The 21,570-nt window shown below is 40.4% G+C and overlaps 1 pseudogene; it reads left to right on the forward strand.

Moving 5' to 3' along the window:
- The first annotated feature begins 327 nt into the window (after nt 1-327).
- LOC129763558 (replication factor C subunit 3-like) lies at nt 328-1,377 on the forward strand (annotated as a pseudogene).
- Nucleotides 1,378-21,570: the final 20,193 nt, after the last annotated feature.

Genomic DNA, 21,570 nt, shown 5'->3' on the forward strand with positions numbered 1-21,570 from the left:
TTGCAGACTTATTCGCAATTTTACTGATATTTAATGTCCTGTCTATCCTGTTGCAAACTTATATTTTCAGTTGCAGACTGTAGGGATATGGTATTTCTTCTCTACATGGCTTGATTCCCTGTGCTTAAAACTCCTTTTTTCAAACATTACTTTGCTATTCTCACGGTTACAAAAGTATCTGCATCTCAGATTTCATCAACATTTCAGATTTTTGTCGATGATTTTCAAAAACATCTGGAGGTGATGCATTTACTCTGACAAATACCAACACGAAAGCAACAAGTCACCAAGTATTTTTGTATTATACATCAAATGTTTTTGTGTACAATGGCTCTCTGAGTTGACCGCTACCTTACCGCGCCAGCTGTCCAAACTGGACTACCACAAAACGTAAGTTGTGCATCTGATTAATCTTCGGTCCCAGGGAGACTTCCCGCATCTCATGTTATACGGTCCTTCCGGGCCAGTAAGAAAACTCGCATCATGTATCTGCTGTGGAAACTTTTCCAACCGGGCGTGGAACGGCTACGCAATGAAATAATAAAATTCACTACACCCTCGACCTGGAAGGTGGAAATCAGTACCATCAGCAGTAATTACCACATCGAGTTGAATTCATCGGCTACCGGGATATATGACAGGGTGGTCGTGTCGGATTTGATCAATCAAATTGATCCCAGCGGGTAGAGTGAATATGAGACTCGTCTTGTCCGTGGTGGATTAGCTGACCAAAGATACCCAGGATGCGCTGAGAAGAACCATTGAAAAGTATGTGTCTAGGTGCAGATTGATTTTGTGCGCCAATTCTACTTCGCTGGTTATTCCCGCGGTGAGAAGTCGTTGCTTGGGAATAAGGGGACCGGCTCTATGTTAGGAGGATATTCTTAAAATTTTGAATGTAATATTGTACTTTGTTTGTTTCTTGAATGTAACAACACTATTTGCATTTCAGCACATTCCTTCGGAGAAAAGAATTACGCTATCCTCATGCTGGAAGCTTGCAAGGTACAACAGTAACCGTTCACGGTCAACTAAGAAGTACCGGAAATTGACTGGCAAATATTTCATCGAGAAACCGCCAATCAGATTGTCCTCGAACAAAGTCCACAGAAGCTGGAGGGGGTGAGCGAACGGCTATACGAGCTGCTATTTCAAGGCGTTCTATCGAATGTTATAATCTGTGGAGTGGTACCGAATCTGGTTAAAAATTGCGATATGAGTCTGAAGACGCAAACATTGAATTTTGCTGGGCATTATGAACACTGGATGCAGCAAGGAAGCAAACATATATTCCATCTGGACGTGTTCGTGGCGCAGTTTGTAACACTGTATAAGAAGTTTCTCAATAAAGCCTCAATGGTAGTGGATGATTTTTGAGCGATTCTTTGAGATCACAATTTTCTTTCATTTTATAAAAAAAATGAAATTTTTGTGTTCATCTCACGTTTATTAACTAAACTTAAATAGGCTTAACATCTGGTAAGGATTAACTCTAAATAAAAAAAACGCCTTGTCGGTTTTCAATCGAATCATTTTCATGATCCGCAAATAATTATGAAATGGTAAATTTATCAATATACTTAAATACCATTTCATTCAAATAATGGTTTTGGCTGCACCATGTTTATTTGAAAATTATATTTAATATACCTTTAAAAATTATGACACCGTAATCTTTTTTATTATGTATGTTTGTTTATTTTAACTGCAAGAAATAAATACTCGAATACTGAAAGACAATTGTTCGAATGACTCGAATATTTAAAAATGGCCCCACAATTAATCGATAATAGAATAAACGAAAAATTTAGACATCTCTAACAACAACAACAACTTCTATTTCAACAAACAAATCTAAACCAAGGAAAGTGAAGTGGAAGGTAAAACGTAATGTCAGAATTGCCGTTCGGACGTATCCCGTAAGTTTGAATTTATTTACATAGGTGGTATCTAAACAACACTAAACATTGGCTACAGTTTCGTCGGCACAGTTGATTGCCGTTATGAACCAGCACAAAAAACAAAGCTGCAAATTATGCACCATGTTGGTACCACGATCAAAGCATTCCCTGAATAAATCATATCACATTAGCCGAGCCAGCTGGCGGAAGCATATGCATAAAGGTTACTAGGTTACTATTTTCAACGACAACTGTTTATTTATTATACTGCTTCAAATACCTTCGACGAAATCAAATGTAACCATACCAACGTAAGTAATAACATAAACAAATCCAAACCTTTCGTCTTGCCATTCCTCATACGTCTTTTCTAAATAGTGTAAATTATGAGCCACCTGTTAACTCCACCTTCTTAATCTAAACAACCGTCGCGATTGTCAAAAATGATTGGAACTGTCTGATCACTCACATTTCTACTACCAACATACGCCACAACGACCGCTCTCGTAACGTAAAGTTGTAAACAGAGCGATCGGCAGTGAGAGGCATTGAAACCAACCGTCATTTGGTTAGGTGTCAGAAACAAAAGAGTGAGTATCACTACTGAATATTTGGATCTCACGTACCGTGAGAGGAATTGAGTGACTATGGTCAGCTTTTTTGTGACATTGACGGTGATGGATTGCAGCTCTGGCATCAACTAATAGGAAATATTATACGCGTCTATCACCATTAATAAGATATTATTTTTCATGAGATGAACAATTGAATAATTGTAAAATGTCAAGCGTTATCTAAACGCCCTAACTGCCAAGTTTTGATTGGCCCGATTTACGGTTTCCCCAACACAGACTTCAAAATCAATGTGCCTGGGGGAATCTGTTTTGTGAAAACATGCAAGTCGGAGGTAGTTTTTCCCACTGAGCTGTGTTTCCCTAACACGGACCTTAAAATTAATGTGTCTAGGGGAATCCCCTTTGCAAATATATGCAAGTCGGGGGTATTTTTTGGTGTTGAGTACTTTTGTACTCGCTTGTCGTTGTGCAGACCGGAATATGTTTCCCCAAACATACTTCTTAACTGAGATGCCTGAGAAAACCTAGTCACCTAGGTTTTCCGTATTGGATGTGTGAGTGGTTGCGTTCCTACCTATCTGGACGGTGGGCGTATGCAAACATCAATGGCTCTCACTCTCGATATTTTCCCATCACATCAGGGGTACCACAGGGAAGTGTTCTTGGGCCGTTTATCTTCGTTTTGTTCATAAACGACCTGAGCTTTCGACTGAATGCTGGAAAACTGCTCTATGCCGACGATCTGAAAATTTGAAGATCAATAACATCCCATCTGGACTGTTGCGCGCTTCAGGCTGACGTAGAGGAGCTACGGCGGTGGTGTGAGGATAACGGAATGGAATTGAATATCAAAAAATGCAAAACAATGTCGTTCACCCGCCGGCAGTCACGAATTGAATTTCGTTATTCAGTCGGGCCTGAAACACTAGAGTGTGTTGATTCCATTCGCGACCTTGGAGTCGTCCTAGATAACAAACTAAGGTTCAATGAGCATATCTGCGTCACTACCGCTAAAGCGTTTGCTGCCCTTGGATTTGTTTGTCGGTGCACCAATTACTTCAGAGATGTCTACGCAATCAAATCGCTATACTGCTCATTAGTACGTAGCATTTTGGAGTATGCTGTCTGCGTGTGGTCTCCGTTTCACATCACCCAAATCACACGAATGGAGAGAGTACAGCGTAGTTTCATTAGATATGCTCTCCGACAACTGCCTTGGATAGATCCAGACCATCTCCCCGACTACTTGAGCCGCTGCAGACTGATCGCGTTGGAATCGTTAGCTTCTAGACGTGCCAACATTCAAAAAATATTTGTGTTTGATCTGTTAAATGGAAACTTTGATTGTCCATCCTTATTATATAATGTATCATTCTATGTACCATTTCGACAACTACGTGAGCGAGATCTATTGTTTATCAATCGCCATAGGACTTCCTACGGATTCCATAACCCCTTAGAGAATTGTTTCCGTGAATTCAATAGTGCTTGTGCTGTGTTCGATTTTAACGTGTCCAAAACTATCTTTAAAAATAGGATTAGGAATTTAATATAAGGATTCAGTCTGAGGAATTATAAACAATTCGAGACGGTGATAAATACAAGTTACCACCCAGGCACGGTACACCAGCAGCAGGGAGCATTGCGACCCAGTGCACCGAGTCACAGGCACATTTTTCGCAACACTCGGCATAAAAGCAAACATTATAAAAACCATAGTCTAAGCATATTTAGGCAATCGTGTAAATCAATGAAATAATAAAGTCAGTTTACATTGTGACTCCGTTCAGGGTAGTTCAGCTTTTTTAAAAAGTCAACCGAACTTCCCCAAACGTAACTGGCGCCCGAATAGGGACCCTCCACCTGGTAACAGTATTGTACTCCTAGTAGTGAAGCCGCTCCGAGTTAACTTTCTAAAGTTACTCCTACTCCGGACCCAAGCTCCGTCCGTCGTCAACCGAGGGATTTGCGTGTAGGAGCACAGCGAACGAGCGCACCAGGAAAAAGAAGGACCCGAGTCAACCGGCATTAATAGGACTTCCAAGGACTAAGGCGTTGTCCCGCGGTACTCGAATGTACCTCCTAATAATCTTGTGAGTATAAACTCGAAAGAAATAGACTAAGCTAAAACCGTACCGCAAAGCGGATAGTACGGAACCCAATAAACTTATACTAATTCAGAGCGCCGAGGCCGGACCCACCGTAACCGGAGCGCTGTTATATCACAAAATAACGCGGAAACTAACATAATTCCCCCAAACAATAATTAATCTAAAGTGAAGTGTTGTGTGAAAGGTGAAAGTGTTTAGAATTAGCAAAAATTGATTCAATAATCGAGGCATTAGAAACACTTACGATCGATCCCGACATGGCCTTGAACCCGTCGAACCCGATCGTTTCCGTGCCACCTGTTTTGGAAAACGCCACACCACGTTTTACGATCGACACCAGAATGTCGTTCCACGAGCGTGGCAAAATTCCAGCTATCGTGGCAGACTTGCCCATTTACACAGGGAATCCGCGCAACCTCGCGCAATGGATTCTCGATGTAGAAGATATATTGGAATTATTCGAAGATGGTAGAGATACATTTCACTATCATCTGATAATAAAAACTATCCGACGTAAAATTAAAGATGAAGCAAGTGATGTACTCATCACAAACAATACTCCCGTTGAGTGGGAGGCAATAAAAAACACTTTGCGTCTGTATTACGCGGACAAAAGGGATTTGATGACACTGGACAGCCAGCTGAAAAATATGACAAAGGCAAAGAACGAATCAATCGAAACCTACTATAGCCGGATCATCGAGATGATAACTCTCATAAGTTCCGCAATAAACTTAGACGAACAATGGCGGGGACACGAAACCGCCCTAATAAAATTATATAATATGCTTTCCTTAGATACCTTTGTGAGAGGTCTGGGAGAACCGCTCTCACTTTTTTGCAAAAACTACAAACCAAGTAATTTAGCACAGGCCTACCATTATTGTGTAGAATACCTGAACCTAAGTGCAAGAAACGCTCCATTTAATACACAGACACCACTGCCATTACCCGCTCCTCGTAGCAATCTACCAACGAGAAATATTACGCCACCAGTGCCCCCGCGTTATTCGCAACCCAAATTTTCAAATTTCCACCCAGGAAAATTGCCAATATTACCACCTCGAAATACACCATTCCAAAGTCAAAAGTTCCAAAATACCAATTTCCAATCACAACCTAACGTATTTGCACCCAAAAGGACATTTATGCAACCTCAACCACGACCGGAACCGATGGATACGAGCTCTATTCGTACTAATCAAATTAACTACGGTAATCGACCTTTTGCACAACGTAGGCAAGCAAGCGATTCAATGCGTGTTCACGAACCTAACGCTAAACGAATGGCAAACATCTTAGAAGAATGCCCCGATCCGGAAGAATATGAAAAATGGTACACCGAACAATTGGAATTGAGTAAGGATGATTTCAATAACGAAAATTATGTGGAATCGTTAGAAAATTTAAATCTAAACGCCGAAAATTCTAACGAAGCTAACACCAATCAAATGCCCGACCAAGCTGAAGAAACTAATTTTTTAGAGGACACCGATTGGGTCACGAAATGGTTTTAGGAGAACCTGACGTTAAAACCCTCCCTTACGTTGAAATACCTACATCGAAAGGAGTCATTAAAATGCTCATCGATTGCGGTGCCAACGTAAATGTTATCTCAAAGAAATGGGCTAATTCATCCGGAATGCCAATAAATACCATGCGTGAACAAAACATTAAAGGTGTTATTGGTACTCAGAAAATAAAAGAATGCGTCAAATTAAAAATTTTCCACCCACTTTTGCATCGAAGTTTCAACTTTTTGGTATTCGATTTTCATCCTTTTTTTGACGGAATAATCGGAACCGAAATTCTTTTCGGCAATAGATTTAACCTTATTAGTGCGAAAAAAACCCTTAAAGTTAAATGCGATTCAGGAGATCTGAGAACCATCCCTCTAAAATTTTACAGCCCTACACCTACACGAAGACAAGCGATAAATAAAACAGAAACAACAAACATTTTAGGAAAAATTAGAATTTCCCATCTAAACGAAAATGAGCGAAATTCCTTGATACCCATCATAAATAACATCAAAGAAGTGTTTCATAATCCCGATAACAAATTAACTTGTACCACCAACGTCGAATGCGAAATTCGAACTGTTGACGACATACCCATTTATCAGAAAGCATACCCGTATCCAATAGCATACAAATCAGAGGTCGAAAAACAAATAAGCAAACTTCTCAACGATGGTATAATAAGACCATCTAGATCCGCGTGGAATTCACCTGTTTGGATTGTCCCTAAAAAACTGGACGCCTCAGGGGAAAGAAAATTCCGGCTTGTCATAGATTATCGAAAATTGAACGATAAGACTATCTCGGACAAATACCCTATGCCAGAAATATCGAACACTATAGACCAATTAGGAGGAAATAAATATTTTACTACTCTCGATCTTGCATCCGGTTTCCATCAGATCAAGATGAAAGGAGAAGATATTGAAAAGACGGCATTTTCCGTCAATTATGGCAAATACGAATTTGTTCGTATGCCATTTGGCCTAAAAAATGCACCGGCCATCTTCCAGAGATCTATAGACGACGTATTACGACACCACATCGGGAAACGGTGCTTTGTTTATATAGACGATGTAATAGTCATGGGAAAGACACTCAAAGAACACCTCGAAAATCTAGAAATCATTTTGATAACGTTACACGACGCCCATCTTAAAGTTCAGTTAGACAAGTCAGAATTCCTACACGAATCAGTGGAATTTTTAGGTTATATAATAACCAACGGAGGAATAAAACCCAACGAGAAGAAAATCGAAGCAATAAAAAAATATCCGGAACCCAGAAACCTGAAACAACTTAGAGGATTTCTGGGCATGATGGGATATTATCGGAGATTTATTAAGGATTTCGCTAAAATAGCCAAACCCTTAACTAAACTCTTGAGAGGAGAAGGAGATCAAAGAAGTGCTAAAAGTATAAATTTCAACACTGATGAAAGAAGATGTTTCGAAAGTATGAAACGGATACTGACCGGAAATGACATCCTAACTTATCCAGATTTCTCCGAACCTTTTTGCTTAACGACCGACGCGTCTAATTTCGCGATTGGTGCTGTTTTAAGTCAAGGAAACCCTGGAAAGGATAGACCGATACATTTTGCCTCTAGAACTTTAAACAAAACTGAAGAATCGTACAGTGCCATAGAAAAGGAACTGCTTGCGATTGTTTGGGCTTTGAAAGTATTTAGAGGATATCTCTACGGTCAGAAGGTTAAGATCTATACAGATCACCAACCTCTAACATACAATCTTTCTCCTAAAACTTCGAATAGAAAACTCATGAACTGGAAAAATTTCATTGAAGAACATGATTATGAAATCATGTACAAACCGGGAAAATCTAATGTAGTTGCAGACGCCTTGAGTCGCGTTCAGATAAATTCATTAACGCCCACTCAACACTCTGCAGAAGACGATGATTCCAACTACATCATTTCAACAGAAGCCCCTTTGAACAGCTTCCGTTCCCAATTAATAATTGAAATTTCAACAACTAACTCAGAAACAATAGTAACAAATCCATTTCCTGGCTATCGTAGAATTCTGATCAGAAGAACGAAATTGAACGAAGAAATTTTGACCACTATTCTAAAAGAATTTTGTGATCCAACTAAAACCAACGGATTGTATACTTCTGAAGAAATTCTGGGACAAATCCAGGAAGTGTTTAAAAAATATTTCAGCAGGCCCGGATTGCTCAAGATTCGTTTCACCCAAATTATATTACGAGATGTTACAGACGCAGATGAGCAAACAAGAATAATTCAAGAGACTCACAATAGAGCCCACCGCGGAATCCAAGAGAATAAATTTCAGATTTTACGTGAATTTTACTTCCCAAATATTATACAACATTTGAAGAAACTTATACGCGTTTGCGATGAATGTAACACTTCGAAATATGATCGACACCCGCTCATTATCCCTATACAAGAAACACCAATCCCTAATCATCCCTACCAAATCCTTCATATAGATATATTTCAAATAGAGTCCAACTACTTTTTATCTAGCATTGATAAATTTAGTAAGTATGGTCGCATGATTCCTATTAGATCCCGACATGCTGTTCATATTGAGAAAGCAATATGGGAAACAGTTACCTCCTTTATCGTACCAAGCTCCCTTGTAATGGATAACGAGCGCGCATTTCAATCACCCGATATCAAAGGGAAATTACTCGATTTGAATATCAAGGTTTATTTAACCCCAAATAGCAAATCAGAAGTAAATGGCCCTGTGGAGAGATTTCATTCCACCATCCTAGAACTATACAGAATTCAAAAGCAAATCACCCCTCACTTGCCATCCCATAACATTATCCACATAGCAGTGGAAAAATACAATAACACAATCCACTCATCCACACTCAAAACCCCTAAGGAAATTTTATTCGGAAATCAAAGGAACCCCGACAGACAAATTAATCCTGACGAACTAGAACAAATACGACAGAAGACTTACGACGAAATAATAGTTAGACTAAAAGAAGCCCAACACAAACAACTTGAAAGAACAAATAAAAATAGTAAAACTGCACCTGCACTAGAAACTGGGAAAATGGTATATGTAAAAGACAAAATCATTAAACCGAAGCACAAGAAAATATTCAAGAAAACTTTTGTTCAAAATAGCAATGAAGTAACGTTCAGGAACGAAGAAAATGCAAAACTGCACAAATCTAATGTAAAAAATATCAACTTATTTCCAGGATCCCAGCAGTCTTAGGAACACTGCAAATACAAAGCCTTAACCAAGAACATGTAGCAATCATACACCTATCCCAGAGCAAAATTGTAACAGGGCAGTCTAAAGTTATAAACAAAATAAACACAACAAATATAGCATTAGCCGTACACGACATCAAAACCAAGATTCTGACTAGAAAAAATGACGACCCCGAAATGACAGCTTTACTAAAATGGAAAATAGATGAACTAGAAACAAACCTCAACCAAATACAACCGGCACACCGACGACAAAAACGATGGGACGCACTCGGAAGAGCATGGAAGTGGATGTCAGGCTCACCAGACGCAGACGATTCACGACTTATCGACTCTGGAATTCACAAAATTACCGAAAATAGTAACCAACAAATTACTATCAATGACGATCTTTATGATGGGCTGAATAACATGACAGAAACCATTAATGATCTAATTAAGGAAGAAAATAAAACACACAGAGCAGTTAAGGCAGGAAATGATTTAATAAATATTATTCTCAATCTAGATATTATCAACCAGGAAGTATTAAAAATTCAAAATTCCATTACGCTATCAAAGTTGGGAATTGTTAATAATAGAATGCTTACATCAAAAGAGACAGATTTCATGATTCAAATTCTTAGCGATCAAGGTATACCAACCGAATTAATAGACGAGGCACTTGGGTTCGCAAGCGTCACCATAGGCACCAACGGACAAACTATACTCTACATCATCAACATTCCAAATCTTAGCAACTCAACATATCAGCACCTGAAAATTGCTCCTATAATAACAGATTCATTACGTATAAAACTGGAAGGAGATGAGTATCTCTACGGTAATGACAAACTTTTCCTGAAAACAGACCATTGTTCAAGATTAGGCAACTGGAGTCTTTGCAACCACAACAGTTTGAAAGATGTTTCCTTAGACGAATGCATATCCAATATAATAATTGGCCACGACAGCAAGTGCACGTATGAGAACGTCACGCATTACCCAATAGTAACGGAAATGAGTCCCACAATACTACTATTAAATCAAGTGAACGATTCATTTCACAACACATGCGGAGTTTCCAATCGACGATTAATCGGATCATTCCTGATCACATACCAAAACTGCTCAGTTTCGATACGAAACATGACATTTACAAATCAAATCATAGAAACCGTTGAGCATCCAATCTTCTCGCTTTCAACAGGACTAAATGTTGTTAAGCGGAAAATAGAACAGCAAACCGACATTCATTCATTGAAAAGACTTCACCACAAAAACCTGGAACATCTGGAAAACCTGAAACTCACAACAGTTAATCGGAGGATTTTCATTGACAACTTCTATGATCATAATCTTTATCATCTACATTCTTTTCAAGTTTAGAACCCAATCAGCTAAAGCAACAATCAACCCAGAAAAGTCAACCATAGATGATCATTTCGCTGACCCAGCACCAGTACATTTTTACCAACCACCATCGCTAAGAACCTGACCGTTGAACCTGGAGTTTCAACACTAGGGGAGGAGCAGTTACCACCCAGGCACGGTACACCAGCAGCAGGGAGCATTGCGACCCAGTGCACCGAGTCACAGGCACATTTTTCGCAACACTCGGCATAAAAGCAAACATTATAAAAACCATAGTCTAAGCATATTTAGGCAATCGTGTAAATCAATGAAATAATAAAGTCAGTTTACATTGTGACTCCGTTCAGGGTAGTTCAGCTTTTTTAAAAAGTCAACCGAACTTCCCCAAACGTAACTTACATAAAAAAAAAAATCGTCATTTCAAATACTAGAGGTGAATGAACTTTCGGGGTTCGAGAACTACGTAAACATGAGATATGCAATGATTTCAGAGGGAAATGTAAAATACAATGATCGTTTGACAATTCTTCCGTTTACATATTTTGGTAGTCCTAGGCATCATATTTTGGTAGTCTTCTTCTTCTTCTCAAATGGCACTAATGTTCCTAGAGGAAATTCGCCGTCTCAATGTAGTATTACTTGCGTCATTTTAATTAGTACTTAGTTGAGATTTCTACGCCAAATAACACACCTTGAATGCATTCTGAGTGGCAAGCTCTAGAATACGCGTGATCACAGTGCAAGTCGGAGAAAATTTCTTTGACGAAAAATCCCCCCGACCAGAACGGGAATCGAACCCGAACACCCGGCATGTTAGGTATGACGCCAACCACTTGGCCACGTGAGCCACACAAATTTTGGTAGTCATAGGCATCAAATTTATTTGTATCGAAGAACCTAATGTATTACAAAAATTTCGATGTATTTTAAAATAATATTCGAAGTGGTAAACAAGTGGATTGCATAATTTAATTGCATAGTTCTACGTCCAAAATATGCGGTCGTGTCCTAGATACAACCTCTTTCAATTTTTTGAATAAACAGGAGCTTCTTCGCGTTGCGCAATTATTATTCTCATTATCAGAAAAAAAAAACTTTCAACTTGCTTTTTTCTATCAGTTTTTTAACTACCAAGCGCAAAGAACGATGAAAACAAATTACGTGAAAAATCGGAGTTGCCAAATGTGATATAGTTTATGACGATTATTTTCCCACAAATGTGACATATGTTCTCAGTATAATATAAAGGGTGTGTCACATCAAATTACTTCACGGAAAAAACGCTGTAGAAATTTAATTTTTAGGAATTATATCTTCAGCTTTCGCTTATAATCAGATAAGAGTGTATAGATCACGTTGGCCATGCTTCACTGTCAATTTTCCGTAAATTTGGAAAAATGTCGTCGAACGAAAAAGAGCGTCGTGAATTAATCCTGTGCACTCATTTCGAGAATCCCGGAGTTGTCACATCGGGACATCGGTAAGATGCTGGGAATCGTCCAATCCACGGTCAGCAGAGTACTAAAACGATACTTCGAGAACCTAACCATCGACCGGAAGGTGAAGAACGGCAAAAATGGATGCTCCGTCAGTGGAAAAGATCACAAGCGCGTAGTTAAGCAGTTTAGACGTGATCCGAGAAGTTCGGTCCGGGATGTCGCCAATAAGCTGAATTTGTCAAGTTCATTCGTCCAGCGGACCAAGCAGCGGGAGGGCCTGCGTACATACAAGGTTCAGAAGGCTCCTAACCGCGACGAAAGGCAAAACATGGTGGGGAAGACGCGAGCCCGGAAGCTGTACACCGAAATGCTGTCGAAGCCGCATTGCCTGGTAATGGAAATTCAGTGTTCCGGAGCAGATTCGCAAGCAGAAACTATCCAAGTTTGCCAAAAAGTACATGGTGTGGCAAGCGATCTGCTCTTGCGGAAAGCGGAGCGCCCCCTTCGTGATGACCAGCACGGTAAATGGGCAGGTTTACCTTAAGGAGTGCCTACAGAAGCGCGGACTTCAAGAGAAAATGGATTTCTGTTCAAAAAAAAACTACAACCTGACGTTGTACAGAACCTTATGGACGGGGTAAAGAGGCAGGTGCGAGCATACGGGCTTGGGCTCGAAGTATGAATAAAAAGAAAATGCCAAAAGTTGTTTAATAGTTTTTATTTTACTGTCTAAAATTTTCAAAAGGATCGGTCTACTGGGCGAATTTCTACAGCGTTTTTTCCGTGATGCAATTTGATGTGACACACCCTTTATTTTTTTTTTAAATTCAAAAAACACAAGAAGACGTCATTTCTATCACTCGTCTTACAAAAAGGGAGCTCAGAGTTTCTCCCCTCTTCGCTTGTTTTTTTGTGATATAAGAACGATAACACGGCGTTCTAGTATCGCAACTGATCTGAAAAGGCGAAATTCCTTTAGGGAACATATTACCATTAAATAATAATAGGAACAAAAATACAAGTAAGCCTCGAAACTATGATTCAATCTCCCCTTGACAGCATATTATAAACAGAATGTAAACATGGAACCACCATTTCCGCGCGGTTACGCGTTTCAATCAGTCATTCGCGTCTATCTCACTCAACCTTTTTCGCGCCCAGAGTCAGCTCCGTGCGCTCGGTAGTGAATTTCCATGCCGAGCCAACGCAATCCATCGTGGGTGAAACACCCGTTCGCGTCCGCTGCTTTCCGCTTTACATTTGCTCACGTTACGGTTTGATCCGGATGGGAATCTTTCCGCTTTTGTTCTTTCCACCCTATTCCCTTTCCCACCCGGTCGAAATTCGGGTCCCGGGACCTTTCTTTGGTGGTGTGTTTACCTTCATTCGCACCTGTTTAGAATTCCCACACGTCTAATCTAACGCGCACTGTTCGGCCCAGTACCCTATTCTCGCAGTGGAACAGAACCGAATGCGAAGGGTCCCAACCCAAAACATTCCGATTCGATCAGGGCGGAGATGAGGTGATTTGTGGCGGCGCACAGAGAGGGAATGGGAGTTTGCGGTGAGTTTATTGCGCGATGCATTTTTTTTTCTCTGTTAATTATTACCCTTCTATTGCCCACCACTTGGTATATCGATCAATCAATTTCATGACCACAATAAATCAATTTGCTAACCCGTTTTGCTCCGATTTTGAGCACCATTTTCGGGAGAAACTTGCACAAACCCAATCACCCAGAGGTGGCGCTTCTTTCTCACGAATCGAGCGCCGATAAGCTATCAAATGATCGCATTTCGAGTGAAAAACTCTCACGATTTGCGAGCGGCGATCTCGTTTTGATGTTATGATGGCACATTTTATGACATGTGGCACCGCCACGTGGGAAAAAAGCCCCACCTCGTATTATCAGCTAATTGGGATAATGGGGAATTGATTACCAAATCAAGTCCCACAGTGTCTGAAACGAGGTGCGTAAGTGTAACTCTCCCGGGCCTAGGCGCTCTCCAGCGGAACGAATGATCCCCACCCATTCTAAGCTTTTCACTTGTTCGAGAGATTAATTTGCGGTGATTATTCGCTGTGAACGTTTTATATTCGCAATAAACTATGCCTATTTTTTTCATCGCGACGGAAAGTTCTCTAGCCGAGACAACAATGGAATTTAGAATTTAGTCTCCCGACGGGCGGAAGTTATCTCCAATCCAATCTATCTAGATTTCCACGTGCGTCCCGTTTCGTCTCCCGTGCACATTGTGATACTTTCCCATGGCACAGTGATTCAATCGGGAGGGACCAGACGAGGGTTTGCAGTAGAAAGCAACGGAGAAAAAAGAGCAGAACAAAAAAGCAAAAACAACATAGCGAATAAATTATCTCTATTCTCATATTTTTATAATGAATTTTCCTCGTTTTTGTTTCCGAGTTCGGGGCTCCTCGGGGTAACCTCTCCCCCCGGCAGGGAATAGATTTACGCGATTGGCACACGAATGGGAAAAGTGGGATCTAAAAATGGGAAAAGAATAGCAAAGTCCCGAAGTGATGCATTCTCTGGCTGAGCCTAATCTGATCGGCCCAATCAATGGGAATTAATTCTAACTTCATTTTATCTCCCGCTTTTGTCGTGATTCGCTCGGAATGTTTCCTTTAGCCTCCGCTCTTCTCGGAAAGAGGTTTCGTTTTGGGTTTTCTCCCGAGGTGTTCGTTGTTATCCTTGCATTGCAGTTCCCTGTTGCACAATTGCACATTGAAGTATTTTTGACGTGGGACTACGTCTAACCGGAGTACAGGTATACCTCGATTTTACGGACCCTCGATTATACGCACCCTCGATTTTACGTACTTCGATTTTACGCACATTTTACCTCGATTTTACACACACTTTTGACGTAGAACTACGTCTTTCATTAAGGGTGTCAAATCAGAGAACAGGTCACGTTTTTATGAAATAAAGTTATCGTTAATAACTATTTTTGCCGCGAACGGATTTTGGCGATTTACATACTAAACGAATCGGAAATTCCGTAAGATTTGTTTAATATGCCAGACATTAGAATGCCCTGGTTAGTAAATGGTTAAAATTCATGAAAACTTTAAGTGTTTCTATTTTCCTATACATTTACACAACAGCGAAGTAGGCGATTTCGGCGCGTCGGTCGAAAATGTAAACGCCCAGGCAGCAACAAAAATCAAGCTCCCCCCGCTGGTGGTGAAGGCGGTCGCTCTTGACAAACTCATCAGTGAATTCGCATCGATGGGTGTTACACCAGAGTACAAGCTGTGTGGCATAATTCGGTCTTTTTCCATGCAGTTAACTTTTTTTTATTTTCCGTCTTCATAAGGGCTTCGTTTGTGCCTTTGAGAATGCATCAATGCATTAAACTGACGTTATGACTAAGCAGACGTTAAGGTTGTGCACCAAAAAATGGTTTGGGAATACTAAGCATCTTGAATATCTTACTGTTATTTGAGTTATTTGGGTTCGCGTGCCAGTCGCAAAACTGCCTTCAACTAGGATTGCATTTGCGCTAATATTGATCATAATGAAGCATTGCTACTGTTTTCGAGGTTGTTATTAACAAAAAGAGTTTATTTCTATTGTTTAGTCATCGAGAAAGTAAATGTTCTGGAATTTTGTATGTGATTTGGTTTTGCTTGCCAGTAGCAAAACATCCTTCACTAAGGGTGACAGCTGCGCTTCTCTCGAGCATGAGAAAGTAATGCAACTCTTTTCGAGGCCAGTAATATTAACAGAAGCGTTTCTTTTGAGAATAGCGCAAAATGATGAGAAATTTTTATATTGCTAGTAGTTTCAAGCCACCAATGTATGGTTCTGTATGCATGCTATGGCGAACGCTTGTTTGGCGCTTGGTTTACGCTTAGTTTGTACGAACGATATCTAGAGATGCGATTCCTTTGAGGCAATACTGAATAACATGTAGCATGATATTTGATACTTGCAAGTGTTGTCATTGTTGTTGTTTGCATGCGGTACCAAAGATATATATATATATTTTTTTTTAATCCAAAATATATATTTTTATTAAGGCTCATATGGCGTCAACCTGACGGGGCCGGGAGTTCAATATTTCGACAATGTTTGTTTGCCTTATAACTATGTTAGTAATATGTAACCGATTACTCGCGGTTGGCTCGAGGTTAGTATTACAAGTGTTTTCGTAATTGTGATGTTGCTGTCTTCAATGATCTGTACCTGTGCCCGACACGGGATACTTCCTATTGGGATGCAGCTGACCATTAATCAGCAACGCCCCCCTAGTCTGTACCCCATATCTAGCGTGGTGCGTCTTTCTCGCCTCGAGGAATCCAGGATAGAATGGTCACTAGCCGGCGCAATCATCAGCTCGTGTAGAGTTGTCATGAGCGGTACAACCTTTGGCTCTTGTTGAATGATCAGTGGACTGCACAACCTTTGGCCCGTGTATCTGTAAAGAGTGTGTGTATGTATTGCCGCGACTAAGTAAAAGTTTATAGATCGGATATGAGGGATACGAAACAGGGACACAATGAAGGAAAGATCATTAAACGTTGACATCGGCGTTTCTGAGGAACAGGTATAGATGAAGCAGAAGATCAGGATCACGGCTACCTAAGATATCCCGGACGGGGATATCCGATTGTCTGCCTTTTGCTCTCAGTGCTCTAGAGAGCTGAGAGCGAGCAGCATGGAACCGGATACACGACCAGACAATATGCTCGATGTCGTGGTAGCCATCGCCACAATCACAAAGATTGTTTGCTGCGAGCCCAATGCGATAGAGATGCGCGTTTAGGTTGTAGTGATCGGACATAAGCCGAGATATCACGCGAATGAAATCACGACCTACATTCAATCCCTTAAACCAAGCTTTCGTCGAAACCTTAGGGATAATCGTGTGTAACCAACGACCGAACTCATCTTCACTCCACATGCGCTGCCAACTTACGAGTGTGTCCTGACGAGGAATGTGAAAAAATTCATTATAGGCAATTTGCCTTTCAAAAAGTGTGCCTTCTGAAGCGCCCACCTTAGCTAGCGAGTCCGCTTTCTCATTCCCCGGAATCGAGCAATGAGAGGGAACCCATGCTAAGGTAATCTTGAATAATTTTTCGACCAAAACACTCAATAGTTGTCTTATTCTTGTTAGGAAATAAGATGAGCGTTTATCAATTTTCATTGAGCGGATTGCCTCTATTGAGCTGAGACTGTCTGAAAAAATAAAATAGTGGTCGATGGGCAATGTTTCAATGATCCCTAGAGCATAGTATATCGCACCCAGTTCAGCGACATACACGGAACAAGGATCTTTGAGTTTGAAAGAGGCACTGGAATTTTCATTGAAGATGCCGAAGCCAGTGGACCCGTTTATGAATGAACCGTCAGTAAAGAACATTTTATCAGATCTAACTTTCCCATATTCTGCCGAAAATATCGGCGGAATGGAGTCGGAGCGTAGATGATCTGGGATTCCATGGATTTTTTGTCGCATGGACAGATCAAAAATGACAGAGGAATTGCAGAAGTATGGGAAGCAAACTTGGTTGGAGATGCCCGGTGAAGGGTGCACTTCATGGGTAAAGTACTCATGGTATAAAGACATAAAACTTGACTGAGGAGTCAGTTGGAGTAGATTTTCGAAGTTATCAATCACCAATGGATTCATGATCTTGCAACGGATGAGAAATCTGTAGGATAATTCTGTGAACCGAAGAGTAAGCGGGGGTACTCCTGCCAAAACTTCGAGACTCATCGTATGTGTCGAATGCAAACACCCCATGGCTATACGCAAGCAACGATATTGTATTCTCTCCAGCTTGAGAATATGAATCCTGGCAGCTGATCGGAAGCAAAAACTGCCATATTCTAACACTGATAATATCGTTGTTTTGTACAACTGAATGAGGTCTCCTGGATGGGCACCCCACCATGTTCCGGTAATTGTTTGGAGAAAATTGATGCTTTGCTGGCATTTCTGTTTCAAATACGCAATGTGTATTCCCCAGGTACATTTAGAGTCAAAATATACTCCTAGGTATTTGAAAAACATCGAGTGCCTGATCGCTTTACCGGATAGGTGAAGCTGGAATTGGGCGGGTTCGTGCTTCCTAGAAAAAAGGACCATTTCAGTTTTCTCCGTAGAGAATTCGATACCCAGCTTGAGAGCCCACGTGAACAGGTTGTTCAGGGTATCTTGCAAGGAATTTTGCAGAACGGCGGGATTAGTACCCGTGATGGAAATAACTCCATCGTCTGCAAGTTGTCTCAACGTGCAATCTCTAGTTAGACAATCATCTATATCATTGACGTAAAAACTGTACAAGAGGGGGCTTAGGCAGGAGCCTTGTGGTAGGCCCATAAAACTGTATCGAGAAGATTTCAAGCTGCCATGATTGAAAAACATGTGCTTTTCTGACAGTAAATTGTACAGGAAATTATTCAGAATTGGCGAAAGTCCACGATTATGAAGTTTCTCTGAGAGAATTTCCATGGAAACTGATTCAAATGCACCTTTGATATCGAGAAAAACGGAAGCCATTTGTTCTTTGCGAGCAAATGCGATTTGGATCTCAGAAGATAGCAGCGCGAGACAATCGTTCGTCCCTTTACCTCGGCGGAAGCCAAACTGCGTATTTGACAGCAAATTGTTCGTTTCGACCCACTTGTCCAAACGAAGTAGAATCATTTTCTCTAACAATTTACGAATACAGGATAACATTGCAATCGGCCTATACGAATTGTGATCGCAAGCCGGCTTGTTGGGTTTTCGTATGGCTATCACTCTCACTTGTCTCCAGTCATGCGGGACAATATTCAGCTCCAGAAACTTGTTGAACAAGTTCAGCAAACGCTGTTTTGCCAAGTCGGGAAGATTCTTCAATAAGTTGAATTTAATCTTGTCCGACCCCGGAGCTTAATTGTTACATGAGAGAAGTGCAATTGAGAATTCTACCATCGAAAAATTCTCATAATCGCCTTGGAGCGGAATGTCGCGTACGACGTTTTGTGCAGGAACGGAATCGGGACAAACCTTTCTTGCAAATTTGAAAATCCAACGGTCAGAGTAGAGAGAGTAAGATATATTGATGTAGTTATGAGATATGGAATAATGGTGCTGGTGCAACATGTATATAATCGACTGTAGCCGAGTCTATGTCAATTTCGAAAAGGCCACCGGAATAGCCTTCGAGGTAAATTTTCAATGCATTGACATGAATCAAATTGCGACATACGATTGTTTTGCGAGGGCAAGAATGTATCATCAATCAATTATCGTCAACTGAATCTACAATGAAAAAATCATTTCAGAGATTATTCTACTAAGCAGTTGTTTCTAAAATTTCACAGCATTATAGAATAATATCCGAAGCGACTTATATAAAATAACAGCGTAGTTCTACGTCAACAATGCGGTCTTATCTTGGACACAACCTCCTATAATTTTTTTTCAAATTCGTTTTTATTATTTTTTTTCATCCGAATGGTACATATTGCTCGGCTAAACACTTTAGGCCTCATTCAAAAATTACTTAACGTTGAAATGGCCGAATTTTGAGCCACCTTTTATATAGATATTGGGTTGTGAAATAAGTTGGTAACGTAGCTTTTATTTAAACAAAAAACAATCATTTTAACAATAAGTTAATCAACTAAAGGGTGTGTCACATCAAATTGCATCACGGAAAAAACGCTGTAGAAATTCGCCCAGTAGACCGATCCTTTTGAAATTTTAGACAGTAAAATAAAAACTATTAAACAACTTTTGGCATTTTCTTTTTATTCATACTTCGAGCCCAAGCCCGTATGCTCGCACCTTCCTCTTTACCCCGTCCATAAGGTTCTGTACAACGTCAGGTTGTAGTTTTTTGACGTAGGATTACGTCTTTCATTTCTATACCGGGGTGTAAAATCAAAGTTTCGAAAACGAAAGCGTTACGCCGGAGGCCGAGATTTTGAGCATTAATAGCTCCTAAACAACTGAACGTAATGGTATGATGAACACTTCATTCGAAAGATAAAATGTCTACGCGTTAGATACTTGTTGCTTTTTGATCCAAAAACTTGTTTCAATAGTCTTAAAATTGCTTTCAAAACAGGCTATTGAAATCACCAATCGGTATATAAGCGAGCGCCGCTCGTAAACCCACTCAGTTATGATTGAACAGCGATTGGAGCATGTTGTCGCTGTTGTGGTGAAGCTCTTCGTTTATCATGAAAGCGCAAATGAACGGTGTCACCAAGAGCCTGCTTGTGCACCTTAGGCCAGAAGGGAATCCATCAGGAGGAGAGTGATGCCGCAAATGGTTCCCCGGAAAGGGATCGGAGCAGCCGCTACACACACACACATACACGCGCGGAACTCTTCGTTTGGATGCCATTCAGCATCGAGAAAATTCCGGAAAGATTCAATCGTTGCTGAAAAATAATCTGCCAGTTCCCCTGGGATCTGAAAAATACATTCATGCGAAAGAGTTCATTTTAATGTTTTTTATCCATGTAACACTGCGACCAAATATTTTTCAATTAAGTGCCATTAACAGGTGGTTATCGAGTTAGCATTAACCACTGGTGGGCTTCGAGTATCGAGGAAAATCGGGAAAAATCTAATCGTTGCTGAAAAACAGGAAGTGGGTTATATCTATGGTATAACCGCAACGGTTTTCAATTCCCAGGGGAACTGGCAGATTATTTTTCAGCAACAATTGAATCTTTCCGGAATTTTCTAGATTCTGAATGGCATTCAAACGAAGGGTTCCGCGCACGTATATGTGTGTGTGGCGGCTGCTCCGATCTCTTTCCGGGGAACCGTTTGTCGCATCACTCTCCTCCTGATAGCCTAAGGTGCACAAACAGGCTCTTGGTGACACCGTTCATCCGCGCTTTCATGATAAACGAAGAGATTCACCACAACAGCCACACCATGCTCCCATCGCTGTTCAATTAGAACTGAGTGGATTTCCGAGCGGCGCTCGCTTATATACCGATTGGTGATTTCAATAGCCTGTTTTGAAAGCAATTTTAAGACTATTGAAACAAGTTTTTGGATCAAAAAGTAACAAGTATAGAACGCGTAGACATTTTATCTTTGGAATGAAGTGTTTATCATACCATTTCATTCAGTTGTTTAGGAGCTATTAACGCTCAAAATTTCGGACTCCGGCGTAACGCTTTCGTTTTCGAAAGTTTGATTTTACACCCCGGTATAGAAATGAAAGACGTAGTCCTACGTCAAAATAATCTGCCAGTTCCCCTGGGAATTGAAAAATACATTGATGCGAAAGAGTTTATTCTAATGTTTTCTATCCATATGACACTGCAAATACATTTGGTTTTGTGATTTTTCAATCAATCGCAATTAACAGGAAAGCTTCTGAAATTATTCTTCCCCATCAGTAGAAAATCAGTAGAAATTTTTTTTCGTGACGATATCGACAAGGCAACAT

Source organism: Toxorhynchites rutilus, chromosome 1, assembly GCF_029784135.1.
Source record: "Toxorhynchites rutilus septentrionalis strain SRP chromosome 1, ASM2978413v1, whole genome shotgun sequence".
NCBI classification, from domain to species: domain Eukaryota; kingdom Metazoa; phylum Arthropoda; class Insecta; order Diptera; family Culicidae; genus Toxorhynchites; species Toxorhynchites rutilus.